Source organism: Aedes aegypti, unplaced genomic scaffold, assembly GCF_002204515.2.
Source record: "Aedes aegypti strain LVP_AGWG unplaced genomic scaffold, AaegL5.0 Primary Assembly AGWG_AaegL5_hic_scaff_2356_PBJ_arrow, whole genome shotgun sequence".
Lineage (NCBI taxonomy): Eukaryota > Metazoa > Arthropoda > Insecta > Diptera > Culicidae > Aedes > Aedes aegypti.
This window is the reverse complement of record NW_018735879.1, coordinates 3,894-13,266: the sequence shown is the minus strand read 5'-3', so window position 1 is coordinate 13,266 and position 9,373 is coordinate 3,894. Positions and strand designations below refer to the sequence as shown.

The following is a 9,373-nucleotide window of genomic DNA, read 5'->3' as shown; positions in this document are numbered from 1 at the left end:
TGACATGCATCAAATGATTACCCTATATGCGCATAATAATGCTGTTACCGTACCGCATTATCGTGCTTACTGGTTACTTGGGAATATATATTAAAAATTGGGTTTTTGTGTCATTTACAATTTAAGTTTTATTTTTGAAAATTAACATTAAAATATTTTTTCAGTGTATTTTTTTTTTTGTAGTCCACCGTGACGGTTCACTACAATTTCTCCATAGAACGTCTTCTTCTTAACATAACGTCTTCACTGGGACAAAGCCTGCTTCTCAGCTTAGTGTTCTTATGAGCACTTCCACAGTTATTAACGAGACTTACTATGCCAATGACCATTTTTGCATGTGTATATCGTGTGGCAGGTACGAGATACTCTATGCCCAGGGAAGTGTGGTAGGTACGATGATACTCTATGCCCAGGGAAGTAAGGGAAGTCAAGGAAATTTCCGTTTAGAAAAGATCCTGAGAACCAACCGGGAATTGAACCCAGACACTTTCAGCATGGCTTTGCTTTGTAGCCGCGGACTCTAACCACTCGGCTTAGGAAGGCCCCAATTCTCCATAGAACATTTTTCTCTAAAACAATAATTTCGGAACTAGATTTTTTTCAATAAATTGCTTGCAAAAGCTCATAGGCCGTTTTCAACAGTTATTCTTGAGTCGAAATAATCGATTTATCCATAGAAAATATGTATTCTATAACACCGAAAACATGTGTAAATTTATCTTTTTTTATTCTCATCTGCTGAAAAACTATGTTTTTATAGCAAATACCCGTCAACTAAAATGTTTTGAACTATTATCACATATTTTTTTCATAACATTGATCGTATCACATTTTTATTATTAGAATTTTCATAGCACCAATCTCTGGTTTTTTTACCCACAATCTTGAGTTTTGATGAGAGAAAATACCAAATTAATAAAACCAACAAGAACAACTTTCAAATTGTGTTTTAACTACCGTTTTGATTTGTATTACGGACACTTAAGGCCTCTTTAAAGTGTGAGCCACCTAAAAGCTTATAAATTAAATCAATGTTCATGATTCCTTAGCGTTATCATGCTATCAGGACACTTACCTTTCGAATGGTAGGTGAAGATTTGAATTCCACAACTTCAATAAATTTAAATAAATAGAAATGTGTGCCCTCTTCACGATTCTTATTCCGGACACCACCTCACTTTTGCTTCTTATTCCGGACGCTTTGATTCAAATTCCGGACCGCTCGTGAAAAACAAAGTTGGAAAAGTTAAATCGTTAAATACATACTACCAACTATCAGATAAACGTCAAAACTAGTTGAGCATTATAAATTTTCATGGATTGCTATGGAAAAATCAATTAAAACGAGTCTCCAAATTGGGAACTTTTGAACGGCAAATTTTGAAACATTTCAATTGAAACCTTTCCCATACAAAGTTGAGTGTCCGGAATTTGAATCAGAATGGTAGTTACAATTTTAAGAACACTGCAGAAATGTTGCACTTAGAACTTGAAATCAATCATAGATTGTTCTAATTTGATATAACATGTATGCATATTATATCCTTCTCATTGTAAACATATTTCACAAGATTTGAAGAACTCTGGTACTGCGAAATATATTGCCCTTCTTAGCCCACTTGTGCCATGTTCTTTGCAAACATAAGCGTCTGTGAGATAATGTGTTCTTAAAGTCAGCTTTGATGGCAATTATTCTACATTCAGTTTTATATTTATGGACCATAAATATGCTTTTATTTTTCACGAAATAAAATTCATAACGTTTTTATTACACCATGAAGACAAGGTAAACACATACGCTGCTTGCGGATGATGATGACGCTTTTTGATATTTATACATCCAAAAGAAGAAGAATCGTTTGGAAAAGATGTATTCAAATAAATTTTAAGAAGCAATTGCTGCATTGATTTGACCAAATGTTTTGAAGGTTTATAGAACGATAATTAAATGAATATCACTAAAATATTATATTCTGTAAGGCTATACTGTTACAGTAAAAATGGCGTACATTATTTCAAAAGAAAACGTTCAAGAAAATCCAAAGCATCAACAAACAATTTAAAACTTGAAAAAAAAAAACAAAAATAATGAAAACTAACACTGAAAATAAACATTTTATTTATTTCCCCCTCTGACTTTTTGAAAATTTGAAGGGGGGGGATGACAAAAGTAAAATTTCAAATTTGTTCCGGCCCAAGTGACGAGAAAAAAATGTAACAATCTTCTTACCCATGCGACCATCCTAATTTCACATCACTGAGTCTGAAAAGATGGAAACATTTTTCCCAAAGACGCTATACTTATATCTAAAACTGACGGTTTAGGCGCAAACATTGTCTTCCTCGATATGACTTTGAGAAAACCTTGGCATTGCATCGGTTTCTAATTGTGCTTACAATTTTAGTTTAATTAATTAATTTATGATTTGTGGGGGCCCGCAAGCGCCCTCGTCCTCATAAATATGGCTTTGAGTTCAATATATTAAACCATGTAGAAATACTCAATTAGTTCTATGTGATTACTTGGAGGCATACCTTCAAATGTATACGTATAAAAAGGTTAAGTGCATCGAATATTGTGAAAACTTGGGTTCTGGTTCATTTTCTATCGTACATTCAGATGATTTTTCATTATTTTTTTCTAGTTCTGGAAATTTGTCACAGGATATCAGTTGGGTTCAACAAATAAAGCGATTGAAAAAATGGATAAACGGCCACATTACGTATTCTCGTTGATTACCACAAATCTTACCTCGTGTCGTCCGCATTTGTCTCCATTGGACATGGCACTGGCCAACATAAACCAAGGCCCACTGTCGTCCGAATGGAACCTCTCGGCAGTGCATTGGCTCGATGTATTCCTTCGGGTTGTCCAAGCAAACAGCGGTACTTCCCAGCGGGCACTTGTACGTCGTAAGCACTAGCTCGAACTGGACATCATCGCTGCTTTTGCGATTTCGTACTCGGCATGCAGGGTGTTACAAACGCCATCGGCGTCCCGGTCATACGAAACCTTGGTCAACGCCACCGGAACTTTGTCGTAATCCAGCGTCACATCCTGACAGTTTGCGAACGTGGTCAAATTGACCCGCTACACACAGATATGGGAAAAGCTTTGGGTCAGTTAAAAAAGTAATAAGAACGGTTATGCATTAGAACTCACAAGACCATTTACGCACTTTAGCAAATATGCCACGAGTAACAATATCCAATGCTTTCCGAACATACCTACTGCCATATGAACGAAATGCACTAGTTTAAATGGGAAAATGCAAAGAGACGATCATCTTCTTATAACTGTCCCATTGATCGCTTGGTCGGTGCTACTGGAACCCGTGTGTCCATAATTACATCCTCCGATGCTAGTAATGATATGCTAAACGCACTAAATACGTTACTTATCAGAGGAAAAATCAATCAGCCTAAGTAAAACTGTCATTTCAATTACTGATTGAACTATATCGCGGAGCTGTGGTAAGACTACCTACTGTAGAGTGGCTGGTGTTCTCATCGATCGGCATCTATATGCAAAATTGAAGATTCATTGTGCTCTCCATTTTAGTTTAGTCATTCGACGATTCGCTTGTGCAATAGATTCTAGGAATTCCACTCGTTGATATGCTATGATTATGTAATAAGTAGTTCGTGATAAGCACCGCATGTATATTTGTAACGGTTCTAACATCAAGATTCATTATATTACTTGATTCTTACAAAAAGTATACTAATAGTTTGAAAACCATAGTACAGGTCGGACTCGATTATCCGGAGTATCGATTTTTTTCACTCCGTATAATTTAATCCTCCGGATAATCGAATCACGAAAAGAAAAAGTAAAATCTGCGATAAAGAACTTAAATATTATCATTTTTTGATGTTTAATTTAAATGATGCAGTGGCGCAGTCAGAAATTATTTCTAGGAACATTGGGGGTCTCGAGGAGAAAAAAACTATTTTTGACCAGCATACACAAAAAACACCTTTTTGCAATTCCGTTGCAAATCAATCAACTTTTCATTGAGAAGTTGATCAACACACCTACCGAAACAAACAGTGCTGAAAAGTAACACTTTTCAGTACTGTTTCTGTATGCGTCAACCGAATAACCCATTCTCTTCATGTCATATGTGTGTGAGTCGAGACGAGTCGTTCTCACCTCGATTGACGTGAGACGACTAATCTGATGGGAGCGAGTCGCCACCTCACCGACTCGTCTATAGCCTTTCATGGCGCACAGAATAAGCACAATTGCATCTGATTCTTGGGTTTATTCTACGACTGGCGTGTGGTGAGAATTGTCGGTGTCGACTCGAGTGAAGTGACTTTCCATTTGTTTCACACGGCGCGTCACTTCACTCGAGTCTATATCCGCTGTGCGATCCGGTTCCGACATAGGCTTACGATTCTGATGTGGGATCGGATCGTCATGCATTTTTAGTCAGCTACTGTATGTGCTATCTTACTTGTTCTTTCCTCAAATAGGGAATATAGAACTGCATGATACCGATGAGAGCGAGAAAATTGGTGACATTCATGGGTGTTACTGTATCACAGCCTACGTGATTGGAAAAATACTGAATGCGTAGTTTCACGCATGGCTGTATGCCCATGTGGGTTCTCTTGAAATGTTAGTTCGCCGAGTACAACTCGTGCTGAAAAAATCATCATTTTGCAACTTGTTGCATAAACAGCTATTTCCAAACTCCCTTATCTTACCTACATCTAAAACTACTAAACCATTCATATTGTATATTGCAATACTAAATTATTTCAAATTTGTGCATAAAAACAAGAATATCAAAACAACATATTCAGAATAATTGAGCCTAAAATTCCGGATAATCGATACCGGATAATCGAGTCACTGGATAATCGCGTCTGACTGTACTAAACTAAATATTAAATTGAAGAAAACTTGCTAAAAGATGTCTATCTAATTGCAGGACAGATAACGTTAGCACTTCTGAAAATTAGATACTTCAGAAATCGTATTTTTAAGATTAAAAAGAGGCAGCACAGGAATCAAAACCAGCAAAAGATTTTGTGATTCCTTGGGACAATGAGCCAGGTATATTTTTACTATTTTTTCCAAGAACTCTACCCAAAATCAACATTGCCTTTCATTTAAAGTTTACTTCAGGCCGAAGATACCTCGAAGAATACATCCTTTAATTCTATCACGGATTTCCAAAGGAATTCCTCTAAAATCCGAGCTAATATCCTTTCCAAAAAATTGATCAATATCTAATATTTTTTTTAGAAATTTATCCAAAATGTTTGTTTAGGGTATTTCAAGAAATCCACCAGATATACCACATTTCCAAAATTAATTCAACAGATACGTCACAATGGTACCTCTCTAGAGTCTTTCAGAAATTCATCAGGCTTAAAATCAAGCAACCAACCAGTATTTTTTTCTTAAGTTTGTATCTGGATTCTTATAGAAATTATCCTATTTTTTGAAATCTTTTGATGAATTTCTACATGAATTCTACCATCACTGTTTAGCCAAAACGTGTGAACCTTTGTGGCATATAATGCACATAATTGAGTGTGATCTTTCAAACTTAAATTTTTATGACTTCCTATCAATATCGACTATATCTATATTCAATATAAAGTTTACGCGACGTCAGGGCTGGGTTTGTGTGTCTCAAGGATAGGAACATTGAAGATCTCATGCTTGAAGAAAGAGGTCAATAAGAGGCCAAAAGGAAACAAAAAGGAACTAAAAAGACACCACCAGGTACCAAAATTAAACCAAACAGGAAAGGGGAGATAAAATGGAGAGAATCCTACCACTTATTTATGGATATTTCATTTTGTTTATTTATGATACTCCAGAGGTTCAACCATGAATTCATTCCTTCGAAGATTTTCATAAATCACTCAAGCTACCCAGAAGTCTTCCAGGAACTCAGTGATTCTTCCACAGATTACGCTTTGGAAACTGTCGTGCAGTATTTGTGAAACCTTTCAACCAGATGTTTTTTCTAAAGTAACCTTTAAAAATTATTCCAGAGATTTCTCCTAAGAATCCTTTAGAGGGACTTCCATGAATTCTTTGACAACGGTCGAAGATAACTTGTTTTAGAAATTATTGGGGAAATTCTTGAAAAAAATCAAATCTCGATTACTTTTTCAAATCGACGTAAGTAACTTTCATATGATTTTGAGAAAATTAATTAAGAATTGGTTCTTGTAAAACAGTTTTAAAATTAATCACCTTTTTAACATTTTGTCGCCGTGTACATCGCTTAAATTTTGCATACAATCAGCTCGCGTTCAAAAACTTTGTAATTTCTATTATTTCCCACAAAAAAAATATGACAGAATGATAAGCCGTTTTTTCAGTTACTTGCAACGTTTTCGTACCAGTCATAAATACGGACTCACTAAAAAAAGTATTGCAACACTCAGTTGAATATTGAATCACCCCCCAAAAAGTTTGACATCACCTCAAAACAAATATACATTGCTAAAGGGTGTACGAAATCAAATTGCACCGTTTCTAAATAGCTATTTACATTTTGGGTGTAATTTGTTCAATGTGTGTTTGCTTACGCTGTGTGATCGATGTGAAGATGGAGTTAGAAAAACAGCAATGGAGGAAAAAAGAAGCAAAGAACGTTTCACCATCGATCGGAAAGAAAAAAAAAGTGGCAAAAATCGATCTCCGTATAGTGTTAAGGATCACAAACGGGTAGTTCAAACTTTCAAGAGGAATCTCAACAGTTCAATTCGAGATGTGGCGAAAAAATTCAAAAAGAAAGAAAAAATCTTTCGTGCCAGTTGCAAAAAAAACGTGAAGACATACGGTACAAAGTCCAAAAAGCGCCTAATCGCGATGAACGGCAGAATGCGGTAGGTAAACACGGAAGCTCTACGCCCAGATGTTGACGAAACCACATTGCCTCGTTATGGATGATAAGACGTATGTAAAAGCAGACTTCCGGCAGCTTACGGGGCTCCAGTTTTTCACTGCTCATCATAAATTCGATGTCCCTGAGAAAGTTAGAAAGCAGAAGATGTCAAAGTTTGCCAAAAATACCATGACCCAACAGTTATGGATCAAATAGTGTGGAGTCCAACCTATAAAATTCAATAAAACGACATGGAAAACGTAAAATTGTTATTTCAAAGCATGAATTGAATCGTTTCAAATTGGAACTTAGGTTAGTAAACTGTTTTGAGTGCAATATTTACATAGGATTGCATAAAAATTAAAAATTGTATCGGTTTCTGAAAACCATATTATGGATCAATTTTCATATTATGGATCACATTGTGACATATTATGGATCAGTGCGCAAAATCAAGAGATTTTCAACTTAATGCATCTGTATTCCATGATTTGGCGAAAGTTATCAATATGTCACATATTACTGCAAAAAAAAAGCAGTGTTAGAGCTGGAAACAAGGGTAAAATGGCATTTTTGTTGTGATACTGCATTGTAGTAAGTGAGACATGTACTGTTTTCGCTCCACACCAAGTTTTTCACCCATTTTTGTCTGCTAAAAAATGAAATTTACAAACCTTGTTGTTTTATTAGTTTTATCCTTAGTGCTATTGTCAGAAAATGTTGAATCCAATGTTTTAAATGGCAGAAATCTACATTATTGGAAGTGATCCATAACCGTGGTAAACAATCATTTCCTGGTCCATATTATGGATCACTAGTTAGAAGTGCTAATATTCGGTATTTAGAATCAACAATCGAGAAAAATGTTTTCCAAAGATGAATTCATACTAAATCGAAACGAACGAGCATGTTTTATAGTATAACATTTGAATTTTACCACCTGTGGGGGCTTATGAATGCTGACGGCACTTCTTACAGAAAACGACCATATAATGATAGCTGTATGGTACCAACTAAACATTTGTCAAATACACCGTTATTTAGCGGTTGAATGTTGTGCTTAACATTACAAATGGTAGAAGACAAATAGTATAACATGGGAAAAATATGTTTTAGGTCAATGTTTATGTTTTGAGCGAGTTATCCGATGTTGAACGCCAAAGTGATCCGTCACTGTGGGTGATCCGTAACTGTGTGGGCATTAGACTGATGCAAATTTTGAAGTTTTTGCTCCCCTATGCTTAAACGATGTCAATTATGATGAAAATGATCCTCCCAAAATTTGAAGCGATTCGGAAGAAATTTGGTTGTGCACACGCTATTTAAAGTTTATATGGAAATTACTATGGGAAAGGCAAACCTTCTGTGTTCAGTCCTCTAACTGCTCGTCATAATAATCTATGGAAAAGTGAACACACTCATCTCATGTGAAAACTTCCCAGCTACAACTTTGCCGAAGATCACATTTTGATAGGACGTAAGGATAATTTGTTATTATTGATAACAAAGTCTAAATCATGCTGAGATGATCATTCAATTACTTTCAGAGCAACACTGCTGTTTTGCTGTAGAACATAGTAGCCTGGATTACTTTGATCTATTCTTCCCGCCAGGAGCACCACTGTTGCCTGCCGAATAGTTGGTAGAGCATGCTACATGCAAACCAACTTTATGATGATGAATAACAATTTATCCTGACGTCCAATCAAAAAGTGGTCTTCGGCAAAGTTGTAGCTGGGAGAATTTCACATTAGAAGAATTTGTTCACTTTTCCATAGAATATTATGACGAAGAGATAGAGAACTGAGCACAAAAGATTGACGTTCTCCTTAGTAATCTCCATATAAACTTCAAATGGCTTGTGCACAGTCAAATTTATTCCGAAATCATTTCAAACTTTGGGAGGATGCTATTTACCTTAATATAAATCGTTTAAGCATAGGGGAGCCAACATTTCAAAATTTGCATCACTCTAGTGGGCATGGTATATGATTTCGCAAGCAATTTGCTTGTGTGGAAAGCGGTGCGCCTCATTCGTGACAACTGGAACGGCCAATGGGCAGGTGTACGTAAAGGAATGGCTCCAAAATCGTCTGCTTCCTCTTCTAAAGTCACATGATGTTTCTCCTGCCATTACTCGTAAGAGGTTTTGGAGTGGCACAAGGCTAGGGAGGTCAATTTCGTGCCGATGCATCTTAACAAAAAGAAGCACACAAAAAAGTTGGTGCAAGAGTTGTACAGGATCTTATAAGTAGCGTGAAGAGAAAAGTTCGGGCATTTGGATATGGAATTGAAATTATTCTATTTTCAAATATGGGGAAATATTCATAAGATATTTTATTTTACTCCTTGAAAGATTGAAGATGATTGGTTGAACGTACGAATTTTGCTGAATATTTGTATGTGTCGCAATTTGTCTCCGTACACTCTTTATATCTCGAGATCTTTATGATTTGCAAAAAAGTGATCTTCACAAAAGTTGTTCAGTGGATCAAGGACACCCGGAAGGT

At 36.0% G+C, this 9,373-nt stretch overlaps 1 pseudogene; it reads right to left on the bottom strand.

The window, feature by feature from the left end:
- Positions 1 to 2,591: 2,591 nt before the first annotated feature.
- LOC110681020 lies at positions 2,592 to 3,275 on the bottom strand (annotated as a pseudogene).
- Between the last annotated feature and the right edge of the window lie 6,098 nt (positions 3,276 to 9,373).